The sequence below is a fragment of the Odocoileus virginianus genome, chromosome 6 (genome assembly GCF_023699985.2).
Source record: "Odocoileus virginianus isolate 20LAN1187 ecotype Illinois chromosome 6, Ovbor_1.2, whole genome shotgun sequence".
NCBI classification, from domain to species: domain Eukaryota; kingdom Metazoa; phylum Chordata; class Mammalia; order Artiodactyla; family Cervidae; genus Odocoileus; species Odocoileus virginianus.
This window is the reverse complement of record NC_069679.1, coordinates 55,876,531-55,899,709: the sequence shown is the minus strand read 5'-3', so window position 1 is coordinate 55,899,709 and position 23,179 is coordinate 55,876,531. Positions and strand designations below refer to the sequence as shown.

Sequence of the window (23,179 nt, the reverse complement as noted above, 5' to 3'; positions counted from 1 at the left end):
TTCTTTACCGTCTTAACCACCAGGGAAGTCCCTTTTAACATACAAGTTAATATTTTGGAGGAAAACAGTTTATGTATGGAAGTACTATACAGTGCTTAAAAAAAGTATATTCATGGGCAAGTATCATTTGATCAGAGTTCCATTCCACAACAGAAGTTATCTACAATATTTTCAATCCCTTCTTAGTAAAATTTAAGATTGACCCCATGGACTGTAGCCCGCCAGGCTCTTTTGTCCATGGGGATTCTCCAGGCAAGAGTACTGGAGTGGGTTGCCATGTCCTCCTCCAGGGGATCTTCCCAGCCCAGGGATCGAACCCAGGTCTCCTGCATTGCAGGTGAATTCTTTACTGTCTGACCCACCAGAGAAGCCCACACTGTGTTGTCACTAACCTTCAAAGAAAGTATGCATGTCATATCCCAGATATATCCTGAACAAAAATAAATTTTCAGATTGATGAACAGCAATACAATGAAGCACTAAAATGAAGTCAAGAGTCCGGACTTTTGGTCCCAATTCTGACTTGACTTCAGGGGTCTCTTCTTATATAGAGCTAAAGTCCAAACTACTTACATGATCTTGGAAATGCCAAGACAAAATATTTAAGCGGTCCCAAGTTGGTGGTAGCCATAGTGCATGTGACAAAAATGAATGTACATCTTCCTTGCTGGATTGCTCCCTCAAGCCAGGAAGCTCAAGATCCCCAAATACTGTCATTCAGATAAGAGCACACAACACAAAAATGACAGAACATGAGATAAGCCACCATGAGCAAGAGGCAACAGAAATAAACTAAGGAATCACATCCCTAAAAGTTTAAGATACCTGAATTACTTATATAGATTACAACCTACACACACAAAGTAACTAAGAGGAAACCGGGGAATGAGTAGAAAATAGAAACTATCAAAAGTAACTAGGTAGATATGAATCAATTAGGACTTCTACAAATCAAAATTTAAAATCCAAAGGATAGGTTAACACAGGTGCAAGGAAACCAATTAAAATGACTATTTCAAAAGGCTAAATAGATCTGATAGAGTGAATTAAGTCAATGGAGATTAGAGGATGGTGACAGTTAGGATGGACTCTAAGACAACACCAATGCTTCCAGCTTGGAAGAAATCTGTAAACTATGAAATTATATGTCAAGTTCAAGAATACAGGAGTAAGTTTTTGCCTGGGAGTTCTGGATATGATTTTGAGAATTATAAACTATAGCCAGACACAGAAGGTTAGCGGTCAACTAAGTTAAGACAAGACTAGCAGTAAAAAGCCACGACCGACTCTAAGTCAGGTAACCAAAAGGAGCAACTTTCTACAAAGTACAATTTCCCCTCCTTCCTAGTATAAAACCCAGAAAGTTTTGCCGTGTTCCTTTTATCAAATCTTCGCTAATCCCCCAAAACACAGCTCAAATCATTACAATGAAAATATCTTTTCAACTACCATCTTCCACAACAATTAAATCACTTTGTATAGTTATTTTATCATCAATTATGTGTAACACTGTTTTCTAAGACATTCTGAATAAACATCAGTACTAAAGGCCACAATCCCTGCCCTTAATAAAGCTAACATTCGACTAAAAGACAGTCCAGCAATTTATATACAGTACATGAGACAGGAACACGCCTGACAAACAGTTGAGCAAGAACAATAAAGACAAGTTTAATGTACAGGAGGAAATGTAGTAAAAGATGAGGTTGAAGAGATCATTTGAAGGGGGCAGAGGACAATGAACAAAATCATGTAGTTTCTTACATGCAATTGGAAGGACTATGGCTTAGAGAAAAAAAATCAAGGGAATCAGTATAAACAGAGCCCAGATCTCAAGACGGAGCCCCTGGACAATTGAGAATAAAATAAAAAGAAAATTAGGAGAATGTCACCCTGGTTGCTAAATGAATGAAATATATCAAGAAGGAGAGAGCAAACAACTTTGTTAAATGGTGTTAGTAAATAAAGTACAATAAAAACTAGAAACTGAGTATCGGATTTTAGCAACAGAGACATTAGTGGTAACTTTGACCAAAACAATAGAGCGGTGATCATCAAGACCTGACTGAAAGGAATTGAAAAGTGAGAACTCCAGCAGATGAGAACGACTCTTTGGAGATTTCCTGTGAAGTAATAAAGAAAAATGCAATGGAAGCTGGAGGGGAATATGAGCTTGGGAGTTTGGTTTGTACAGGCAGAAGAAATTACAGCACGTTAATGCAGTGATAAAGATGATCCAGTAGAAGGGAAAAGCCTGATGAGGCAGAAGAGAGAGCGGTGAGGGACGTTTTCAAACGGCAAGAGAGAAAGAATTTGTGTGCAAGTAAAGAGACTGGCCTTAGATGAAAGCACAGACATCTAGGGAATATATAAGCACAAGCAAGGAGGTGGATACAGTGTATAAATTATCCTCCTGATGCCACTATTTTCTTAATGAAATGGGAAAGTTATTAATTCAGAGTAAGGGTAAAAAGGGGGGCACCATCAATCCTTTAAAACACATTTTAATTATTATATGGCTAATATTTTATTTATAGATTTTGCTCACTTTATTCTCCACTTAAATTTAAAACTTGGAATGGAGAACACAAGACGCTTAGCAGTACTGGACAAACAGATTCACTGACTTTAAATGAATTTTATGATCTAGGTGAGTAAGTACCTATACAGCATCTACAAAACAGAGCATAGGACTTCCCTGGTGGTCCAGCGGTTAAGAATCCACCTGCCGATTCAGGGAAAGAACACAAGTTCAATCCCTGGTCCAGGAAGATTCCACATGCTATGGGAAAACTAAGGCTGGGCACCAAACCTACTGAAACCCACACGCCCTAGAACCCTTTCTCCACAACAAGAGAAGCCACAATAGTCCCAGCCCTACACAGCTAGAGAAAGCCAGCACGCAGCAACAAAGACCCAACACAGCCAATTAAATAAAGACACCACAACTTTAAAAAGAGCATAAAAACAGAACCTGAGTGTCAGTGAGATCTACTCTTCCAGCTCAAGCACCATGCCTACAGATAGTTCTCCTCCTAAAATCCTAGAGCATTTACTCTTTATGTACACGTTCACAGAATTCTAAGAGACAGGGCATAATAGTCTAGCAACCAGAGAAACATAATATATTGTAGTGCAATGAAGATAAATGAAGAGAGAATAATGGAACTCAAAATCTAAAATAGATCCAAACTGATTTTTTTGATTTAGTTTATTATAAATTATTTCAAAGCAGTAGAGGAAAGGCTTGATCATTCAGATCAAATAAAGACATCCAGACAACTTAAGAAAATGTATAAAGTACTTCAAGAAAACACACGAAAACAGGTGAATTCATCTTATGTATTGCATAGCTGAGAAAGTTTAAAAGTTTACAAGTGTATTAAATCTATAATAAAAACTTTTTTAAACTTGATTCTACAAACCAATTAAAAAAAACCAAATTAATCAATTCCTAAAAAGGCCATCAAAATACAAAAACTTAACTAAATTTCTATTCTCTAGTTAGTCACTACAACAAAAGTATAGTCGCCCCAGAGTTCATAATACAAGTATAAAAAATTATCTTTTACAACAAGAGGAAAAGATTCAAAGCAATCAAAAGATAAGATACTCTAACAAAGCAAACAATGAGTTGCCTAACATGAGAACTTCATTTACAACCTCCTAAAATTACTTTACAGATTACACTGGAACCTTAAAGCTAAGGTGCAATTTCTCCTTATATACTGCAACACATATTTATTTCTATACTCACACCTTACTAACACATCCATTATTTCAGCAATACCCATTCTAGAGTAGTGCTACCCCAATCTGAAACAAATCCAACTAAAGCCAGAGATGAGTAATGAAATTCAATTTCTCCATTAGGTATCATGTCACAACACATGAAAACTTCTATTCGTTCTCTTTTAACCAGATTCATTGTCTTCCCTTTAATACAAGACTAGATAAATCAGTTTGAAGAGCTTCTCCAAAAAAATGAAACAGATCTGCAGAGCTGGTAGCTGCTGAGAGTTATGCCAATCCTTCAGATTTTTGCTTATCCATCGAGCCCCAGCTAGTCCATTTTCTCAGGAAAAGACACTGTTCATTTTAAAACATATCTGCAGGAAATAACCTGGTTAAGTTTACTCTGTAAAGAAAGCTAACTTATCATAAGTTAGACTTTACTACCAGAAACTTAATACATTTAAATAATTAGTATTTCAAATCAATACATAAAATCAGTTTCTAAAGATGAATATAAATCATCAGAATTGTTCAAAAAATTAACATTAGAACATGAAATTCATACTACTGATATATCTGTAACACAGTTACACCATATACAGAAAACTTCCTTCCCCTAAAATATACAGTCTTAAAATCTACTTCTTCACAAGATCTCCAGGTTGGAAGAGGCCATCTAATTCAACCACCCACCCAGCTGAATGGTCAGCAATTTTATGCTTATTAGGAATTAACACCTCCTATAAGCTCCTTCTATAAAGACATTAGAACATTGTTCCTAGTTTTGATCCACAGTCTTCCTCCTGTAACTTCTCCTTGTGGCCCTCTAACTGACCTAAAGCTCATCAACTGTGTCCAATTCCACTACCACAAGGCAGTCCTAATAAATGATGCATGGTATTGATTAAATTTATCAACAAACAGAAAACATACTTCAAACCCTATCATCCTTTAAGAAAGTTCTGCTAGGGTGTTAAAGTGACAGCATTCGTCACTCACCCACATCTGACTCTTGTGATGCCATGGACTATAACCTGCCAGGTTCCTCTGTCCTGGAATTCTCCAGGCAAAAATCCTGGAGTGGGTAGCCATTCCCTTTTCCCGGGGATCTTACCGACCTAGGGATTGAAACCAGGTCTTCTGCACTGCAGACAAGATTCTTTACCGTCTGAGCACCAGGGAAGTTAAAAGGTGTTAAGCTAAAGTGCATCACCTTAGGTCACTCATCAGTGAAGGTACTAAAATGATAAAATAATATATTTATTCTTACCTATTCCCAAAAAAGACATAAAACTTAATATCATTTCACAAACTAAACATGAAATGTAAATGACAAGAATGTCAAATACTATTCAAAAAACTCCAATGGAACTATTGGAAAACTTCACTAGGAAACAAGAATGTTTACCTCTTGCCCAAAAACTGCCAAATAAATGTAATATAAAAAGCCCCAAATACATAAGAAAATTTCAGTATAAAATCAGAGAGCCATTTCAAATCAATAAGTAAGTCTATGATGTAATAAATAGTATCAGCACAAATGGTAGCCACTTTGGGGAAAACTCAAAGCTCCTAATGAAATTATATATGGATCAAAGTTTTTAAGGTTAAAAAAATAAACCATGAAAAACCAGAAGACAAATGTATTTCTTTTCATGTAAAATAATTTTGTTTGTAAAAGGGTTTTTTTCCCCCTATGTCTCATGTAATATTCAGAGCCATCAAGGGAAAAACTGACCCAGAAAACACAGTAAAGATTTTATGGAAAAAATAAGGGACTAAACTCAAAAAAGACAAAGGTCTGGTAGCCTTAACTTACAAACATCACCAAAAATGTGAGAAAAAGATGAACACAAGACAGAAAGGTTAAAGGACACTTTTACAAGATTCCTAGGGGGGAAAAGATATCCAACAAATATATATATACATATATATTTTTTTTTTAATGCAACCTCACTCATATTAAAGAAATGCAAATTAAAACAATGTTACCTTTTCCCATTTAAATTGGCAGGGAAGGAACAAGTGGGAATGAGGGATTACCAAACAGGAATGAGGAAATTTTGGAGATGATGCACATGTACACCATCCTGATTGTGGTGATGGTTTCATCAGCATACACGTGTCAAAATTTATCATATTGTATACTTAAATACATGCAGTTCATTGTGCATCAACTATACCTCAATAAAACCGTATTTTAAAAAATTGGCATGAACTAGGAAGTATGAAAACCAGTATTCTCACGTAGTGTTAACTTGATTGTAACTAGTGCAATCTCCTAGACAGATATAAGAATAGTGCATACTCTTCAATAGAGAAAACTCCTTCTCTGGTAGCTTACTGTAATCACACAAATACAAAGACACACTAACAAGAGTGTTCACTGTTAGTAAAGCCACTTTAAAATTAGAAAGAACCATATGTCCAACATTAGGGAAATGATTAAACAACCTTACAGTACAGCTTCACATGTAAAGTGGCAAGACATTCAAGAATACTGTAAATAAACCAAATATACATAAAAAGCAAGCTGCACAAGGCTCAGATGGTAAAGAATCTGCCTGCAATGCAGGAGACCCAGGTTTTGATCCCTGGGTGGGGAAGATCCCCTGGAGAAGGAAATGGCAACCCACTCCAGTATTCTTGCCTCAAGAATTCCACAGAGGAGCCTGGCAGGCACAGTCCATGGGGTCACAAAGAGCAGGACACAACTGAGCAACTAACACTATCACTACTCCATACAGAGAAAATTCCCTTTCAAGCAACACAGTCGTGCTCATACACGCTTAGAGAGCTCCTGAAAGGACACAACAGAAACCATTAACTCTATGGTGACTTCTGGGTACCTGTCTGGTAACTTTTCATCTTAGATCTTTCAGAATGTTAACATTTTTTCCAACGTGCATATATTATTTTCATAATATAATTCAAGCTTAAACTGAATTCACTGTATTTTAAAATATAAATTAAACTATGATATTAAAGCTAATTTAAGGACTCCATTTCTTAAATAAGAAGTGAAAACTTTCAATTAAACGTAACAGAAGTTGCTTTGTTTTGAAATAGACATGTTTTCCGGAAATTAAACGAAATCCTGGGGGACAGGGAACATGAAACAGGAACCGAAAGTATTAATGGCCACTCAAGACTATCACAGGAAACACTAGGCTATAAGTTGGGGAAGTAGAAATGAGACAGGTACTTAAAACTGGGACTTTTTAAGGGGTCCAAGTGAGCAAATGGCAACCCTCTCCAGTATTTTTGCCTGAAAAATCCCATGGAGAGAGGAGCCTGGTGGGCTAGATAGTCCACAGAGTCTCAAAGAGTCAGACACAACTGAGTGACTGTATACTTTCTGCAAGTCAGCAAAGCGTAAACTAAAGGAAAAGAAATGGCCGCACTGACACAAGGAAAAGAGAGCAGGCTTCCTTCGCCTACCACCCAACAGTTAAACAAAAAGCTTTCATTAAGACTGTATAAGAGATGGGGCTTCCCTGGTGGTTCAGGGGTCAAGAAGTCGCCTTCTAAAGCTGGGAACACAGGTTCAGTCTCTGATGGGGACCATCCCACACGTCACGGGGCAACTAAACCCTCACACCATAACTAGTGAGCCCTCAAGCCACAGCTGGAGAGCCTGCACGCCACAACTACAGAGCCCACAAACTCCGGAACCCTCACCCCACAACCAGAGCCCAGCACTCTACAGCCCACATGCCACAACTAGAGAGAAGCCTGAAAGCTGCAACAAAGAGCCCACACAAGGAAACAAAAGACCCAAGGGTCACAACAAAGACAACACAGCCAAAAACAAACATGTAATTTTTTTTAATTAAAAAAAAAAAAAAAGATTTTATAGGAAAACACCCAAAATGGTGGAGTAGAAAGACCCTAAACTCACCTACCCTCATGAGCACACCAAATTCACAACTACCTGTAGAACAACCATCAATGAAAAAAACTGGCAACTACCCACAGAGATTTTCTCTAACTAAAGACGTAAGGGCTTCTTACCTGGCAGCTCAGACAGTAAAGAATCTGCTGCCAATGCAGGAGACCCAGGTTTGATCCCTGGGTCAGGAAGATCCCTGTAAAAAGGAATGGCTACCCACTCCAGTATTCTTTCCTGGAAAATTCCATGGACAGAGGAGCCTGGCGGGCTCCAGTCCAAAGGCGTAGAGAAGTTCGAACCACAATTAGACTGGTAGGAAGAGCAGAGTTGTGATATAATCAAATCCCATAATATTCCGGGTGGGAAACCCACAAACTGGAAAATAACTGTATTGCAAAGGTTCTCCCAGAGGAGTTAAGTGTTCTGAGCCCCATGTCAAGGTTCTGGCAGTAGGAAGACAGCCATCCAGAGCCCTTGGCTTTGAAGGCCAACAGAGCTTAACTGCAGGAGCCCCCTGGGACTGGAGGCAAATAAAGACTTCATTCTTAAAGGCTGCACACAAAATCTCATGTGCACCAGGATCCAGGGCAAAAGCAGAGTTGATAGGAGCTAGGCTCAGACCCACCTGTCAGTCTTAAAGAGAAGCAGGGGGCAGCTGTAGGGCGAGGTGAGGGGAGAGTATCTAAGAAAAAGAATCAGACTTAAAACCTATGGTAACAGTGCTATAGCTTTATAGAAGCCCTGAGCCTAGGGAGGAAAAAGGGCAAAAATCCAGCCTCACAGCAAATTTAAAATTAAAAATAATCCCTTAATATCAAATATCAAGCCAGTATTCACATCTCCCCAACTGCCATGTAAATATTTTTCAGTCATTCTATATTGAATGATATGTTTATTTCTTGTCTCCTTTCATTTGTCATCCCTGTATCTTTTTTATACTCAGTTTCTTGTAATCCGTTGGAGAAGGAAATAGCAACCCACTCCAGTATTCTTGCCTGGAGAATCCCAGGGACAGAGGAGCCTGGTGGGCTGCCGTCTATGGGGTCACAGAATCGGACACGAATGAAGTGACTTAGCAGCAGTAGCAGCAGTTGTAATCCACAGAATTTGGGGTTGGAAAAAATCAGATGGTTTTCTTGAAGAGATTCTCAGTATGAATTTTGCTGATGGAATCCCCACAGTGTTAACAACTTTTTGCTTTGTTTTTGTCTATTCTATTTCCTATAAATTGGTAGTTAAATTTAAAGGCTAGATCAGATTTAGGATTATGACCTCAATGCAAGACTAAGGCACAGACACCACGGCACATTTCCAAAAGTTCATTTTTTTATTTGGCTGCACCAGGTCTTAGCTGTGGCATGCGGGAACTTCATTCTTTTTGTTAAGCATGTGGGATCTTTAGCTGCAGCAAGAGAACTCTTAGTTGCAGCACATGGGATCTAGTTCCCTGACCAGGGAGAGAACCTGGGTCCCTTGCATTGGGAGCTCAGAATCTCACCCACTGGAACACCAGGGAAGTCCCTCAATGTCTCCATGATATTACCAACTACTGGAGATCTTTGCCTAGACGTTATTCATTAGGAGATGCAAAATGGTGATATTCTAAGTCTATCCCTCTTTCTTTCTTAGGTAGAATATATCTACAGAAAAAAACTTCTCTTATGACCTATTTGGCTACCCTGAGATACAATTCATACAAGAAAAGTAGGATAAATGCTTATTTTTCTTCACTTATCAAAACTGTCAAAATAATGAGCTAGCCCAAGAGCAACTTTTTTTAATTTTTAGCATTATGAACTCAAAGATTAAACATACAGTATTTGACAACCCACTCTAGTATTCTTGCCTGGAGAATCCCACGGGCAGAGGAGCCTAACGGCCTACAGTCCATGGGGTCACAAAGAGTCGGACACAAATGAGCTGCTTGCTTTGACCCATAGATTCTTCTGTGCTCTTCTACACTATATTCCTCTCCATCATAGCAAACTGTCATTTTTTAGATTTCATTCAATACTCCCCTAAATATCAGTTCTCTCTACACACACACACACACACACACACACACACACACACACACACACACACCCTTACCTCCCTCTTTCTCAGTATATGATTTCATCTTGGAAACACTTCTATCCACCTGCTTTCTCCTTTTAACTGTTTCAGAACAAACATAGACTGCAACTAGATGAAGAGTGAGCCAGGCAGAAACAGTTAAATAATAATTTTGAGGTGGGGGAATGGAAATGGTCACTAATGGAAAAAGGTTTTAAAAAAAAAAGCTCCATTCAAAATGTACTCAATAAATAAATAAACCAAAACACAGGAAGAAATTTAATAATGTGGAGAGGAAAAAAAAAAATCAATAAAAACATGAATTCACACCAGATTGTATTAGTTTACGTAACAGTCTGACAAAGATTTTTAAATTTGAACATGTTGAAACTGTCAGAGTGATAAAGGAATCTTTTTACAAAATAGCAAAAAGGTTATAAAACAAAAGAGAGACAAATGAAACAGGCAGGTGTATATGAAAAAGCAATTCCAAATCTAAGAAATGAAAATTGTAAATACTGCCATGTAGGCTCAGACCGGACAGAAGCAGAAGAAAAACATAAATTGCTACCCTAGTATCAGGCATAGAAAAATAAAGAGAAAAAACTGAAAGAACAATTAAAATACACAGAGGATACACTAACAAACTCCAACATAGGCCGACCAAAGGAGAAGAAACTTGATAATAATAGGAGTTATTAATATATTTAAATAGCTGAGAATGTTCCAAAACTGAAGAAAGATCTGATTCCTCAGATTGTATGTATACTCCAAGCTGGATACAGAGAAACGGGTCTACACTCACAGTGCACTACAATAAAACCATTAAGTATCAAGCACAAACAGCTGCAATTTTAAGAAAATATACTAACCAGACTACTTCACAGCAAATATCCTTAATAACTTAAGAAAACCACATGCAAACACTGGCATCACGGAAATGTTTACAAATCTTTCACTTCACATGGGGGTTGGGGGAGAGTGAAGACATCAAAGTTTACTAGATAACCATTCATACCTTGATGTTCTTACATGATATTTACCTACGACCCTAAAAGCAAGGTGTGGACAGCACATAATACTAATAACTCAAAGATTTATTTCAAAAGTATCTACTAAATTCACACATTTTACTGCTTAAAAAAACAAACTGAAATAAGCAGCAGTGGAATTCTGGAGAAAATACAGCAGAAGCATAAAAGGGAAAAAACAAGAATCAACTCCTGCGAAAGAATTATGAATGGCAACATTAAACTCCCTAAGACAACATGCAAGAATATCTTTATAACCTTGAGGTAGAAAAGGATTTCTTTTTTTTTTTTTAATTTTTTTTCCATTTATTTTTATTAGTTGGAGGCTAATTACTTTACATCATTACAGTAGTTTTTGTCATACATTGAAATGAATTAGCCATGGATTTACATGTATTCCCCATCCCAGTCCCCCCTCCCACCTCCCTCTCCACCCGATCCCTCTGGGTCTTCCCAGTGCACCAGGCCCGAGCACTTGTCTCATGTATCCAACCTGGGCTGGTGATCTGTTTCACCCTAGATAATATACATGTTTCAATGCTGTTCTCTTGAAACATCCCACCCTCGCCTTCTCCCAGAGTCCACAAGTCTGTTCTATACATCTGAGTCTCTTTTTCTGTTAGAAAAGGATTTCTTAAACAAGACACAAAGTATAAAACACAAATCCTAAGAAACTCCACTAAATTAAAAGGTTAACTTTTCTTAACAAAGATACCATAAGAGAATGAAAAAGACAAACCACAAAGTGGGCAGACACTTGCGACCTGAGACACGCGATTCAGAACATAGAGACCTCCTATCAGAGAGGAAAACAGGACGTCCCTGAGTTCAGCTCAGTCCAGTCCAGTCGCGCAGTTGCTTCCCGACCCCATGGACCGTAGCACGCCAGGCCTCCCTGTCCATCACCAACTCCTGGAGTTCACTCAAACTTGCGTCCATCGAGTCGGTGATGCCATCCAGCCATCTAATCCTCTGTCATCCCTTTCTCCTCCTGCCTTCAATCTCTCCCAGCATCAGGGTCTTTTCAAATGAGTCAGCTCTTTGCATCAGGTGGCCAAAGTATTGGAGTTTCAGCTTCAACATCAGTCCTTCCAATGAACACCCAGGACTGATTTCCTTTAGGATGGACTGGTTGGATCTCCTTGCTGTCCAAGGGACTCTCAAGAGTCTTCTCCAACACCACAATTCAAAAGCATCAATTCTTTGGTGCTCAGCTTTCTTTATGGTCCAACTCTGACATCCATACATGACTACTGGAAAAATCATAGCCTTGACTAGACGAACCTTCGTTGGCAAAGTAATCTCTCTGCTTTTTAATGTGCTGTCTAGGTTGGTCCTAACTTTGCTTCCAAAGAGTAAGTGTCTTTTAATTTCATGGCTGCAGTCACCATCTGCAGTGATTTTGGAGCCCCCAAAAAAATAAAGTCAGCCACTGTTTCCCCATCTATTTGCCATGAAGTGATGGGACTGCATGCCATGATCTTAGATTTCTGAATGTTGAGCTTTAAGCCAACTTTTTCACTCCCCTCTTTCACTTTCAAGAGGCTCTTTAATTCTTCACTTTCTGCCATAAGGGTGGTGCTATCTGCATATCTGAGGTTATTGATATTTCTCCCAGCAATCTTGATTCCAGCTTGTGCTTCTTCCAGCCCAGCGTTTCTCATGATGTACTCTGCATATAAGTTAAAGAAGCAGGGTGACAATATACAGCCTTGACGTACTCTTTTCACGATTTGGAAGCAGTCTGTTGTTCCATGTCCAGTTCTAACTGTTGCTTCTTGACCTGCATACAGGTTTCTCAGGAGGCAGGTCAGGTGGTCTGGTATTCCCATCTCTTTCAGAATTTTCCACAGTTTATTGTGATCCACACAGTCAAAGGCTTTGGCATAGTCAATAAAGCAGAAACAGATGTTTTTCGGGAACTCTCTTGCTTTTTCAATGATCCAGCGGATGTTGGCAATTTGATCTCTGGTTCCTCTGCCTTTTCCAAAATCAGCTTGAACATCTGGAACTTCACGGTTCACGTACTGCTGAATTCTGGCTTGGAAAACTTTGAGCATTACTTTACTAGCGTGTGAGATGAGTGCAGTTGTGCGGTAGTTTGAGTCTTCTTTGGCATTGCCTTTCTTAGGGACTGGAATGAAAACTGACCTTTTCCAGTCCTGAGGCCACTGCTGAGTTTTCCAAATTTGCTGGCATATTGAGTGCAGCACTGTCACAGCATCATCTTTTAGGATTTGAAATAGCTCAACTGGAATTCCATCACCTCCACTAGCTTTGTTCGCAGTGATGCTTCCTAAGACCCACTAGACTTCACATTCCAGGATGTCTGGCTCTAGGTGAGTGATCACACCATTGTGATTATCTGGGTCGTGAAGATCTTTTTTGTACAATTCTTCTGTGTATTCTTGTCATGTCTTCTTAATATCTTCTACTTCTGTTAGGTCCTTACCATTTCTGTCCTTTATTGTGACCATCTTTGCATGAAATGTTCCCCTGCCATCTCTGATTTTCTTGAAGAGATCTCTAGTCATTCCCATTCTATTGTTTTCCTCTATTTCTTTGCACTGATCACTGAGGAAGGCTTTCTTATCTCTCCTGGCTATTCTTTGGAACTCTGCATTCAAATGGGTGTATCTTTCTTTTTTCCTTTGCTTTTCACTTCTCTTCTTTTCACAGCTATTTGTAAGGCCTCCTCAGACAGCCATTTTGCTTTTTGGCATTTCTTTTTTCTTGGGGATGGTCTTGAACTCTGTCTCCTGTCCAATGTCACAATCCTCCGTCCATAGTTCATCAGGCACTCTGTCTATCAGATCTAGTCCCTTAAATCTATTTCTCACTTCTACTGCATAATCCTAAGGGACTTGATTTAGGTCATATCTGAATGGTCTAGTGGTTTTCCCTACTTTCTTCAATTTCAGTCTGAATTTGGCAATAAGGAGTTCATGATCTTTGCCAGTCAGCTCGTGGTCTTGTTTTTGCTGACTATATAGACCTAGTGTGCAGGAATCTGCCTGCCAATGCAGGGGACAAAGGTTCAGTCCCTGGCCCAAGGAGATCCACATGCCACAGAGCAACTAAGCCTGTGCACCTCAACTACTGAGCCCGTGCTCTAGAGCACGTGAGCCACAACTACTAGGCCCCATGCACCTAGAGCCCGGTGCGCTGCAACAAGAGAAACCACCACAAGGAGAAGACAACGCACCTCAACCAAGAGCAGGCCCTGCCCACCACAACTAGAGAAAGCCTATGCACAGCAACGAAGACCCAGCACAACCAAAAATAAATTATTTTTTAAAAAATAAAGGAAAAAACCCAACGGTCATTTCTGAGAAAAGGAAACAAAAATGGCCAGCAAATTTCAGAAAATACATCTCCACTCTATAAGCAAAAATGCAAAACCCACAAGATATCAATTCATGCCCAACCGGCTGTCTAACTTTATTATTTATTACCATTAGGTCCGGTAGACCCTTAAACAACATGGGAGTGAAATGTGAGGGTCTGATTCACAGATTTTCTTCAATAATAACTACCTCAATACTACACAACAGATGCCAAACCACGGTTTGAGAGGAACAGGGGATATGGAGGGCTAATTATAAATTATAGGATGAATTTTGACTGCACAGAGGGTCAGCGTCCCTAACCCCCCAAGATGTTCAAGGGTCAACTATATAGGCAAGAATGTGGAGAATAAACTGGTACTACAATTATACTGGAAGACAACTCAGCACTACCTAAAGCTGAAAATGAACTTCTCCTACAATTTAGCAGTTCCGCTCCAAGTGAGATATAAGGTCCAAAACAATTCATTCAAACTGCTAATCTCAACACATTAGTAGGTAACAAAAATCAACTTAGTAGGTCTTGATTAGCAATTATACTTTTAATGAAACAAACTAGCAACACATAGGGATTTTCCCCCAAGAAACTTAGTTATATATGTATATATCTGATAATGTATTGAGTCTCATAATGTGAAAGTTATTTGTTATTATAAGTAAGAACAAAAAAATTTTTTTAAACCACCTAGAGACAGTACAGATGCAAGTGCACCCACAGAGCCATACAAGGAATTCATAACAGCATTGTTTCTAACAGTAAAAGAGGACTGGAAACTACCCAAATACCCATCAACAGATAATAAATTAGAAAATACACATACAATGAAATTCCACGTAGAAGTGAAAGTGAATGAATCAAAGTTATATATAACATGGAAGAAAAATATTAGGACAATAAAGTTGAGGGGGAAAAGGAAGTTGCAAATAAACTCATACAGAAGAATCCCATTTATAGTGTTTAGAAAGAAAAAAAAAAAATACAAAAAAGGATTATACATCACAGCAACTGAAACTATACCCGGAAATGAAAATACCAAATTACTATGAGAAGCAAGATAAATTCACTTCACAGAAGTCATGTTCAGCCACCTGAGACATCCAGGTTATGAAAACTATGTAAAATAATTATAGAACACATTTCAAATAAACATGATTTCCCAATAAAGTAAACAAGTACAGTCCAGAAACACATAAATCCAACCTGTGTGTGGATTTTTAAAATTTAAGGAAACAAGGGTTCAACACCACATCATTGAGAACATTGGGGAGCTTTCAATGTAGCTTGTTCAAATTGATTTCAAAGATAAATAGATCTAGACATATGCAATCACTAAATAATCTATGTACATATTTCACTTAAAAAACTTACTGATCAATAAGATTAACTGGTACTAAGCAGAGAAGTATTTTTGCTGAAATTTCGTGTATTAAATTTTATTTTCCATCCCACTCCCAAGAGTCAACCTGAAACCCTTATTCTTGAAGTCTCACTTTACATGGCATTCCATGTAAATCAACTAGTCATGCTAATGGAGAAGGAGGATGGCACAAATGACAAGGAAAGCAGAAGGCTCAATGGGTTCCAATCATTCTCAAACATCAGACAACTGATTCATTCATTTTCAATGCCTGAAGCAGACCACCAAAAGCTGGTGCTCTGGGACAACCTAGAGGGATAGGGTGGGGAGGGAGGTTGAATGGGGAGTTCAGGATGGGGGGGAACACATGTTTACCTATGGCCGATTCATGTTGACATATGGCAAAAAAACCATCACACTATTGTAAAGTATTTATCCTCTAATTAAAATAAATTAATTTTTTAAATTAAATCTGGCAAGCAGTACCTAAGTACCAGAAACATAGTTTGCAGTGGTGAACAAGACAAAGTTTCTGTGTCATAATGTTTATATTCTTACAGGTGAAGCAGATATCAACCAAATAAATAAATAAACATATATTATCAGTTCAGTTCAGTTTAGTCGCTCAGTCATGTCCGACTCTTTGCGACCCCATGGACTGCAGCACGCCAGGCTTCCCTGTCCACCACCTACTCCCAGAGCTTACTCAAACTCATCTCCATCGAGTCAGTGATGCCAACCAACCATCTCATCCTCTATCGTCCCCTTCTCCTCCTGCCTTCAATCTTTCCCAGCATCGGTCTCTTCAGATGAGTCAGTTCTTCGCATCAAGTGGCCAAAGTATTGCAGTTTCAGCTTCAACATTAGTCCTTCCAATGAGTATTCAGGACTGATCTCCTTTAGGATGGACTGGTTGGATCTCCTTGCAGTCCAAGGGACTCTTCTCCAACACCACAGTTCAAAAGCATTTGGCGCTCAGCTTTCTTTATAGTCAAACTCTCACATCCACACATGACTACTGGAAAAACCATAGCTTTGACTAGATGGACTTTTGTTGGCAAAGTAATGTCTCTGCTTTTTAATATGCTGCCTAGGTTGGTCACAGCTTTATGATATTAGGTAATAACTGATAATGCAATGAAGAAAAATATAAAGCTCAGACAAAGACAAGCATTTTGGTAATCAGGGTTGGGTTTTCTGAAATAACCACTGAGCAATGCCTACAAGATCACATGGCAGTAACTCACAATGCACATACATAGGAATTAAGACTGAAAAAATTTCTTATAAATTAAAAAGATCATAGTCTACCTACTGCTTTCTATATAAAATATTTTATAGCATTTGGTTCTAAGTAGCTTTTACTATTTTCTCTCCTTGGAAAACTTTAGGTCCTCAAATTTAAGTCACTAGCTTTCAGAGTTAATCCTCTAGCTCCAGGGGAAAGAAATCTTTATAAACTTAATGCAAGTTTATAATACCTAACAACAGACAACTGCACATGGACAGTGTTTCCTTTCTTTCCAGAAAACATTCTTATAAAACAGCTCAATGGATGAGAATGGGCTCTAGAGTCAGAATATCTAGTTCAAATTCAGATTCCACCTTTTCTTTGCTCTGTGTCTTTGGACAAATTACTTAACCTGCCTCCATTGTTTCCATCAAATACCATCTATCTCATAAGGCTGTGGAGAGGATTCAATATGATGCTATACATAAAGTATTTACAAAGTCTCAAACAGCAAATAAGCACTCTAATATTAGCCATCACTTATGTAGCAACTACTAAGATAAAATAAGCAAGGCAAATGAGTCTCAGGCAGGTAAATTTACATATACAGTAAGTGGTTTTAAGAAGCAAAGCCAAATTCAAACCCAAGTTCTTCAGACTCCCTAGCACCCACACTTTATCCACTTACACCACACATTACACAATTAAATAAATGAGCAATAAGAAACTTGCATAGAAGATTAGAATTAATAAGGTCTAAGACCTGCAGGTCTCCTAGTTATTACTGACTCTCAGACCAGACTGTTTCCTTGGCAACTTAAGTGATTCATGTATAAGAATAAATAATCATCATCACACATTTTCCAGTGAGAATGTAGCACGTCATCAAGTCTCTTGATAGACAATGTAATTACTAAAAATCATATAAGTTCTGATAACTAATTACAGATGTCACTGAGAATCAAAATAAAGAGATGTGGATAAATTATATTCTCCACTAGTAATGGTAGGCAGCTAGGATCCTGTGAGAACTACTCAATATAGAAGCTATCTTAAAGGACCTCTCACTGGATTAAATGACATTTGTCCCCTTGGTTAAAAATACAGGGGACAGTGTCTACAGAAAGCTAAATGCTCTGGCTAACAACCTACTCACTTTTATATTTTATTTCTACAAATCGATTAAATGACAGAATAAAGATCAAGCTTTCATTTCTACAAAACTAAGTCAAATCCTTTGGAAGCCTTTAATAAGGATTGGAAAAACCTAGACTAATTTGTAAGTTTGAAAGTTTCATTTTACTTTTTAAAAAAAGAAATAATACTAGAAATCATAGACAATGCTCTTAGGATATGATGTATAGAAAAAAGAACAGGAAACCTCTACTCAAAGACAAGAGACTGATCCAAATAAAATGAGAGGCAAATAAAAGTAACTGCTTAAAGTTAAAACCAAGTGCACAGATACCTTGAGTTCTTGCTTTAACCAACTTTTTAACTGACCTAACCAATGATCCTAACCACATGGGACAGGTAAGAAGGTCTCCACCACACTCCAACATCCCTTCCTCCATCAAGGTGCTCCCAAAGGTTCCCAGCCATTTTTCTTGTGTCTCTGTGTGCATACAGGAAAGGAGGAAACTGAAAACCAAATGGGTCCAAAAATGAGATATGCATCACAGTTTAAAAAAAAAAAAAAACACAGTAACCAAGCCCCCCCCCCCCCGCCCCCCGCAGGAGACAAAGATTTTAATTCACTTGTAATAAATCTTTTAAAAAAAATCTTCATTGAGATTATGTTATGTACCAAGCACTGCCCTAAACCCTTGGTGTTGTTCAGTTGCTAAGTTGTGCCTGACTCTTTTACAATCCCACAGACTATAGCTCGCCAGGCTCCCCTGTCCATGGGATTTCCCAGGCAAAAACAGTGGAGTGGGTTGCCATTTCCTTCTCCAGGGGATCTTCCCGAATCAGGGATTGAACCCATTTCTCCTACATTGGCAGGCAGATTCTTAACCACTGAGCAACTCTTAGGATCCATCAATAAAACAGACAAAAAGCCCTGTCCTCAGAGAAGTTACATTATAGTATGTCTGGGAGCAGAGAAAAGAGACAATAAGCAAAATCAACAAGTAAATTGTATAGCTTGCTGGAAAGGTGACAACTGCTACGGAAAACAGAACAGGGTACAGGGATCACAAGTAGGAAAGTGCAGCGTTAAATAGGAAAGCAGACTCCTGAAAAACATTTCAAGAGCAGATATGAAGGAGACAAGTGAATGGGTCACAGAGATAGCTCACAGAAAAAGTGATTCAAGGAGGGGAAACAACCAGCATAGAGTCCCTAAGACAGTCAGTGGGACTGGAGCCAAAAAAGCCCGAGGCAGAGCAGTCGCTAACTTGGGAAAGGTAAGGGGAGACGGGAGAGTAGGAGGATTCTGTAAGACCTTGTAGATCATAAGGACTTGGGATTTTATGATGCACATGGGAAGTCACTGCAGGATTTTTGAAGAGAGAAGAGGTATGATCTGGTTGCTCTGCTGAAAAAGACTGCAGACAGCCAAGACAGAAGCAGAGAAACCGACTAGGAGCTTAACTGCAGAAATCTAGAAAAGAGAGAAGACTGGTTTAGACTAGCCTAGTGAGCAAAGGAGGTGGTAAGAAGTGACTTGATTCTGGATATATTTTCAAGATAAGACTGAGCCAAGAATACCAAGTATGAATAAGTCAGGGATGATTCCATTTTTCTTTTCACTTGAATGTTGGACAGAGCTGCCATCTAGTAAGACAGATTAGACTACACCTTAGGCAGGTTTAAAGAGGAACAAGCAATTTTAGTTTGAGTTTACTACTTCACATCCAAAAGGAAATTCAGAACAGGTTTTACTGAACACAGGAGTTAAGTCTAGGCTGGAGATATAAAAATGGAAGCCATCAGCATATAGGTATTTAAAGCCATGACACTGGATGAGATCACCAGAGGAATATAGAAAGTAAAGTGAACCAAGAATTGAGCACTTCAAGAGTGAGGACAAATCATAAAGACTAAATAAGCAGAATAATTAGTAAGAAGAGAAACCCTAAAAGCAATACCCTGGAAGAAGGGGAGTATAAACAATTCATTTTATGGTAAGTCCCATGTAGTATACAAATCACTTTGCTGAAACTTGACATTAGGTTAAAGTTCTTAACTGTAGTAAAGTGATAGGTAAAATACTAAAATCATAACTTTTTTAAAAGGAAGTGAACTCTTCTTACACATGTCCTAGAAATAACAGATTTCCTATTGGAGTCATTACTGAAATTATTCTTAGTACTATAAGTATGGGCTTTCCAGGAGGCTCAGTAGTAAAGAATCTGCCTGCCAAGCAGGAGACATAGGTTCGATCTCTGGGTCAGGAAGATCCCCTGGAGAAGGAAATGGCAACCCACTCCACTATTCTTGCCTGGAAAATCCCATGGACAGAGGAACCTGGCAGGCTACAGTCCATGAGGTTGCAAAAGAGTCAGACAAGATTTGCTACAACTTATTGACTAAATAACAAAAAGTATAATATTTTACCTATTTTATCTTTTTAAGATAAATCCAATTAAAACCCTATACCACTTTAAGAATTAATTAATTTTAAGAGCTTAAATGGCTTACGCTGCAATCTATCTCAAAGACTGAGGGGGAAAAACAAAAAAAACATTTAAAACACTAATTCAACAGCCTGGCATGCAAAAAGTTATAAACTGCCATTACTCTTCTCTTTCGAGAGCTCAGATACAGAAGGTTAAGTTACATCAAACTCCTTAGTCATGATACTAATGATTTTCCCTCTTTATGCTTAATTTTCTGTTTATAGGGGAAAAAAGCTTCTATTCTTATCTAAACCAATGTTTTATGCGTGCTTTGTACATAAACTACATTTTTAAGATTAGAACACCCAAAGTCATGTTCACAAATACTCAAAGAGGAAACAGTAAAACTCAACTTTATTTATGCATGTTGTTGTTCAGTTGCTAAGTCGCATCCCACTCTTTGAGACCACATGGACTTCAGCACGACAGGCGTCCCTGTCCTTCACTAACCTCAGGTCCTTCATAAATGTCATATTGATTACCATTTAATATCTAATTATTAGAATGTTTGCCCTACTAAAAGCAGATTAAGGCCTATAAACTCTGAGGAGGCTTGGAGTGAGAGAATCAAGAAAACATCTGCATCAAGCAGAAGAGACTGTGATATTAAAGGATACAGAAAAAACTAAAGTGGAAACAAAATGTTAAATTAATGGCTTTTCATAATGCTGACCTTGATCCCATAACAGCTATACAATGCTCAATATTCTTTATAATTTTAAAGTGCTTAACATTTTTAAGAAAAAGTTTCATCAGGCTTTGTTATATTTTAAGTTTCAGTATGAATCTCAGAAAGGTAAACAGAATGCCTCACTCTTTAAGTGCACCTGATAGAGACAGTCACACTGCTCAAAGCTGCAAAATTAGAAGAGACATTTCTAATTCAGTGTTGGAGGCAGGGGGAAAGGGATGAATTAATGAATTTTCCTTAGAATCTACAAACAATAAACACAGTTATTTCTTGTTATAGCCTTGAAGAGCAGGTGGGGGGTCGAAGGCTGGGGGTGCTTCTCAGCTAACACATTAAATATGAAAGTATTTATAGCAAGGCATGTCTACTCAAAACAGATCAACTCAAGAGTACTCTGGTGTTATTCTTGGGACAATCATACCAGTCTCAGCAGCAACTAGTTCAGCCAAGCTGGAGACAGTGATACCATTCGCTTGATAGGTGAGGTAGTGAAAAGAACCACCTAATTAACCAAGAATTCAAACTTCAAGAGAAGTCCTACACAATTTAGGGTGTTTAGTTCATTCACCTCAAGATGTTTATCTTTAGCAGAAAATGGTTGTCTAAATTTCTCGAGGGTTTCCACAAAGCATCTCAAAACACCCCACAACTCTGAACAGTTAACTTCAATTGCAGCTTTTTAAGCAGTGCTTATTAAGATACCTGCTAAGGAATCCTCTCCTGGAATAGGCCCAACCATGAACTTAAAGAGTCCTCCTTCCTCCCAAAAGGAACAGCTAGTATTAAACAACCCGTTCCTGAATCTACACAGGGTGCAGCTTAGCTGAGGTTAGGATGCCGCTCCCCGCGCCTGGGGCTGCCGGTCTCCGGTACACACATGCTCCTTCACCACCGACGCGCGGGGCAGCACTGCCCAAGTCTGATTACCGTACGACTTCTCTTGGCTGCAGGTTTGGTTTTCTGCCGAGGTCCCCGAAGCCAAAAATCTCCTTGTTGGATAACCGAAGAGGGGAGGAAGAATCCGTAAGGAAGACACACCCCTCAGGGAGAGGAAGGATAACTTCCCCCTTCTCCAGGGCGGTCCCCAGATTTTTCCAAACTCTCCCCTCACGCTGCTTTCCCATCCTCAACCGCCCCACTCTGGGGCCCGGGGACAAGCACTGCGCGGCGGGAGGGGGGGCCTGAGCACGGACGAGCGCTGCTTCCCCAAGCACCCCGAGAGCGGCGAGAGCTGAAATTCCAGCATGGCGTAAGCGTGGCCCAGGGCCGCTGCCGGGGACACGCTCCCTCCGTCCACCGGCCGAGGAGGCGGTAATCCTCCTTCCCTCCCGGGGGCCCTCACGCCTGGCTAAAAATAGGCTCCTCGGTCACCCCAGGGCCCTCTCCCGCCGACCTCGCCCTCGGGAGACGTCCTCGGAGGCGGCGCCGCGGCGGAACCGGGGTCGGGCCGGGGCGGCCCGGTGAGGCCGAGAGGCCCCTCGGAGCCCGCCCGCCACGGCAGCCGGGCCCAAGCTGGAGCCCGGTGGCGGCGACGACCCGGCGCCCGAGGCCTACGGCGGGGCGGCGGCGGGTGGTGTCGGGACCCCGCGGCCGCGCCCCCCGCCCGGCGCGGCCCTCCCGTCGGCCCGGCACCCCGCGGCCGGCGCAGCCCTCCCCCCTCCGCGGTCCCCGCGGTCGGAGCCCGGGCCCGGCGCGGCCTGCTCTCCCTTACCCTGTGCGGCCGGGAAAAGAGACTGGGAACACGCGGCGGCGCCGGCACTAAAGTCCGGGCCGCCCGCACCGAGTCGCCGCCGCCGCCGCAGTTGCTCAGGTGCCGTCGCGCCGCCCGGCAGGAAACGGGCGGCTTCGGGGCGGGGCGGCCCCGGCACGTCCCGGCGTCTGGGCCCCGGCGGTGCCCGGAGACCGGCCCCTTAAAGGCACAGGCGTCGCCGCCTCGGCCCCCGCGCGCTCTCCCGCGCGCCCGGGTAAGTCCCAGCGTCCGGCGGGCTCGGGATTCCAGGGCTCTTCTCCAGAGATAACGTCCCGCAGCCAGGGGGAGGGTGGGCGCTCGAGGCACAGCGGAATTCTCTTCGTGCAGGAACCCCCCACCCCCTGCGTTCTTCCCCCAAAGCTGGTTTCAAATTGCAAGGCCCTCCTACCGAAGCACCACCTGGCCCCCCAGACTGGAATTTTTTTTTTTTTAACCTTAAGCAAATGGTACTCTATTTCACCCAGCC

The 23,179-nt window shown here is 40.3% G+C and overlaps 1 protein-coding gene across 13 annotated transcripts in view; it reads right to left on the bottom strand.

Moving 5' to 3' along the window:
• KTN1 (kinectin 1) overlaps positions 1-22,763 on the bottom strand; it is a 105,098-nt gene extending 82,335 nt beyond the window's left edge. For 11 of the 13 annotated variants that reach the window (XM_070469388.1, XM_070469394.1, XM_070469393.1 and 8 more), the window contains exon 1: positions 22,675-22,763. The gene's annotated coding sequence lies outside the window, so the exon portion shown is untranslated. Of the gene's footprint in view, positions 1-21,890; positions 21,933-22,674 lie in introns of those variants that run through there. The other 2 variants (XM_070469389.1, XM_070469390.1) reach the window with 2 other exon arrangements.
• Between the last annotated feature and the right edge of the window lie 416 nt (positions 22,764-23,179).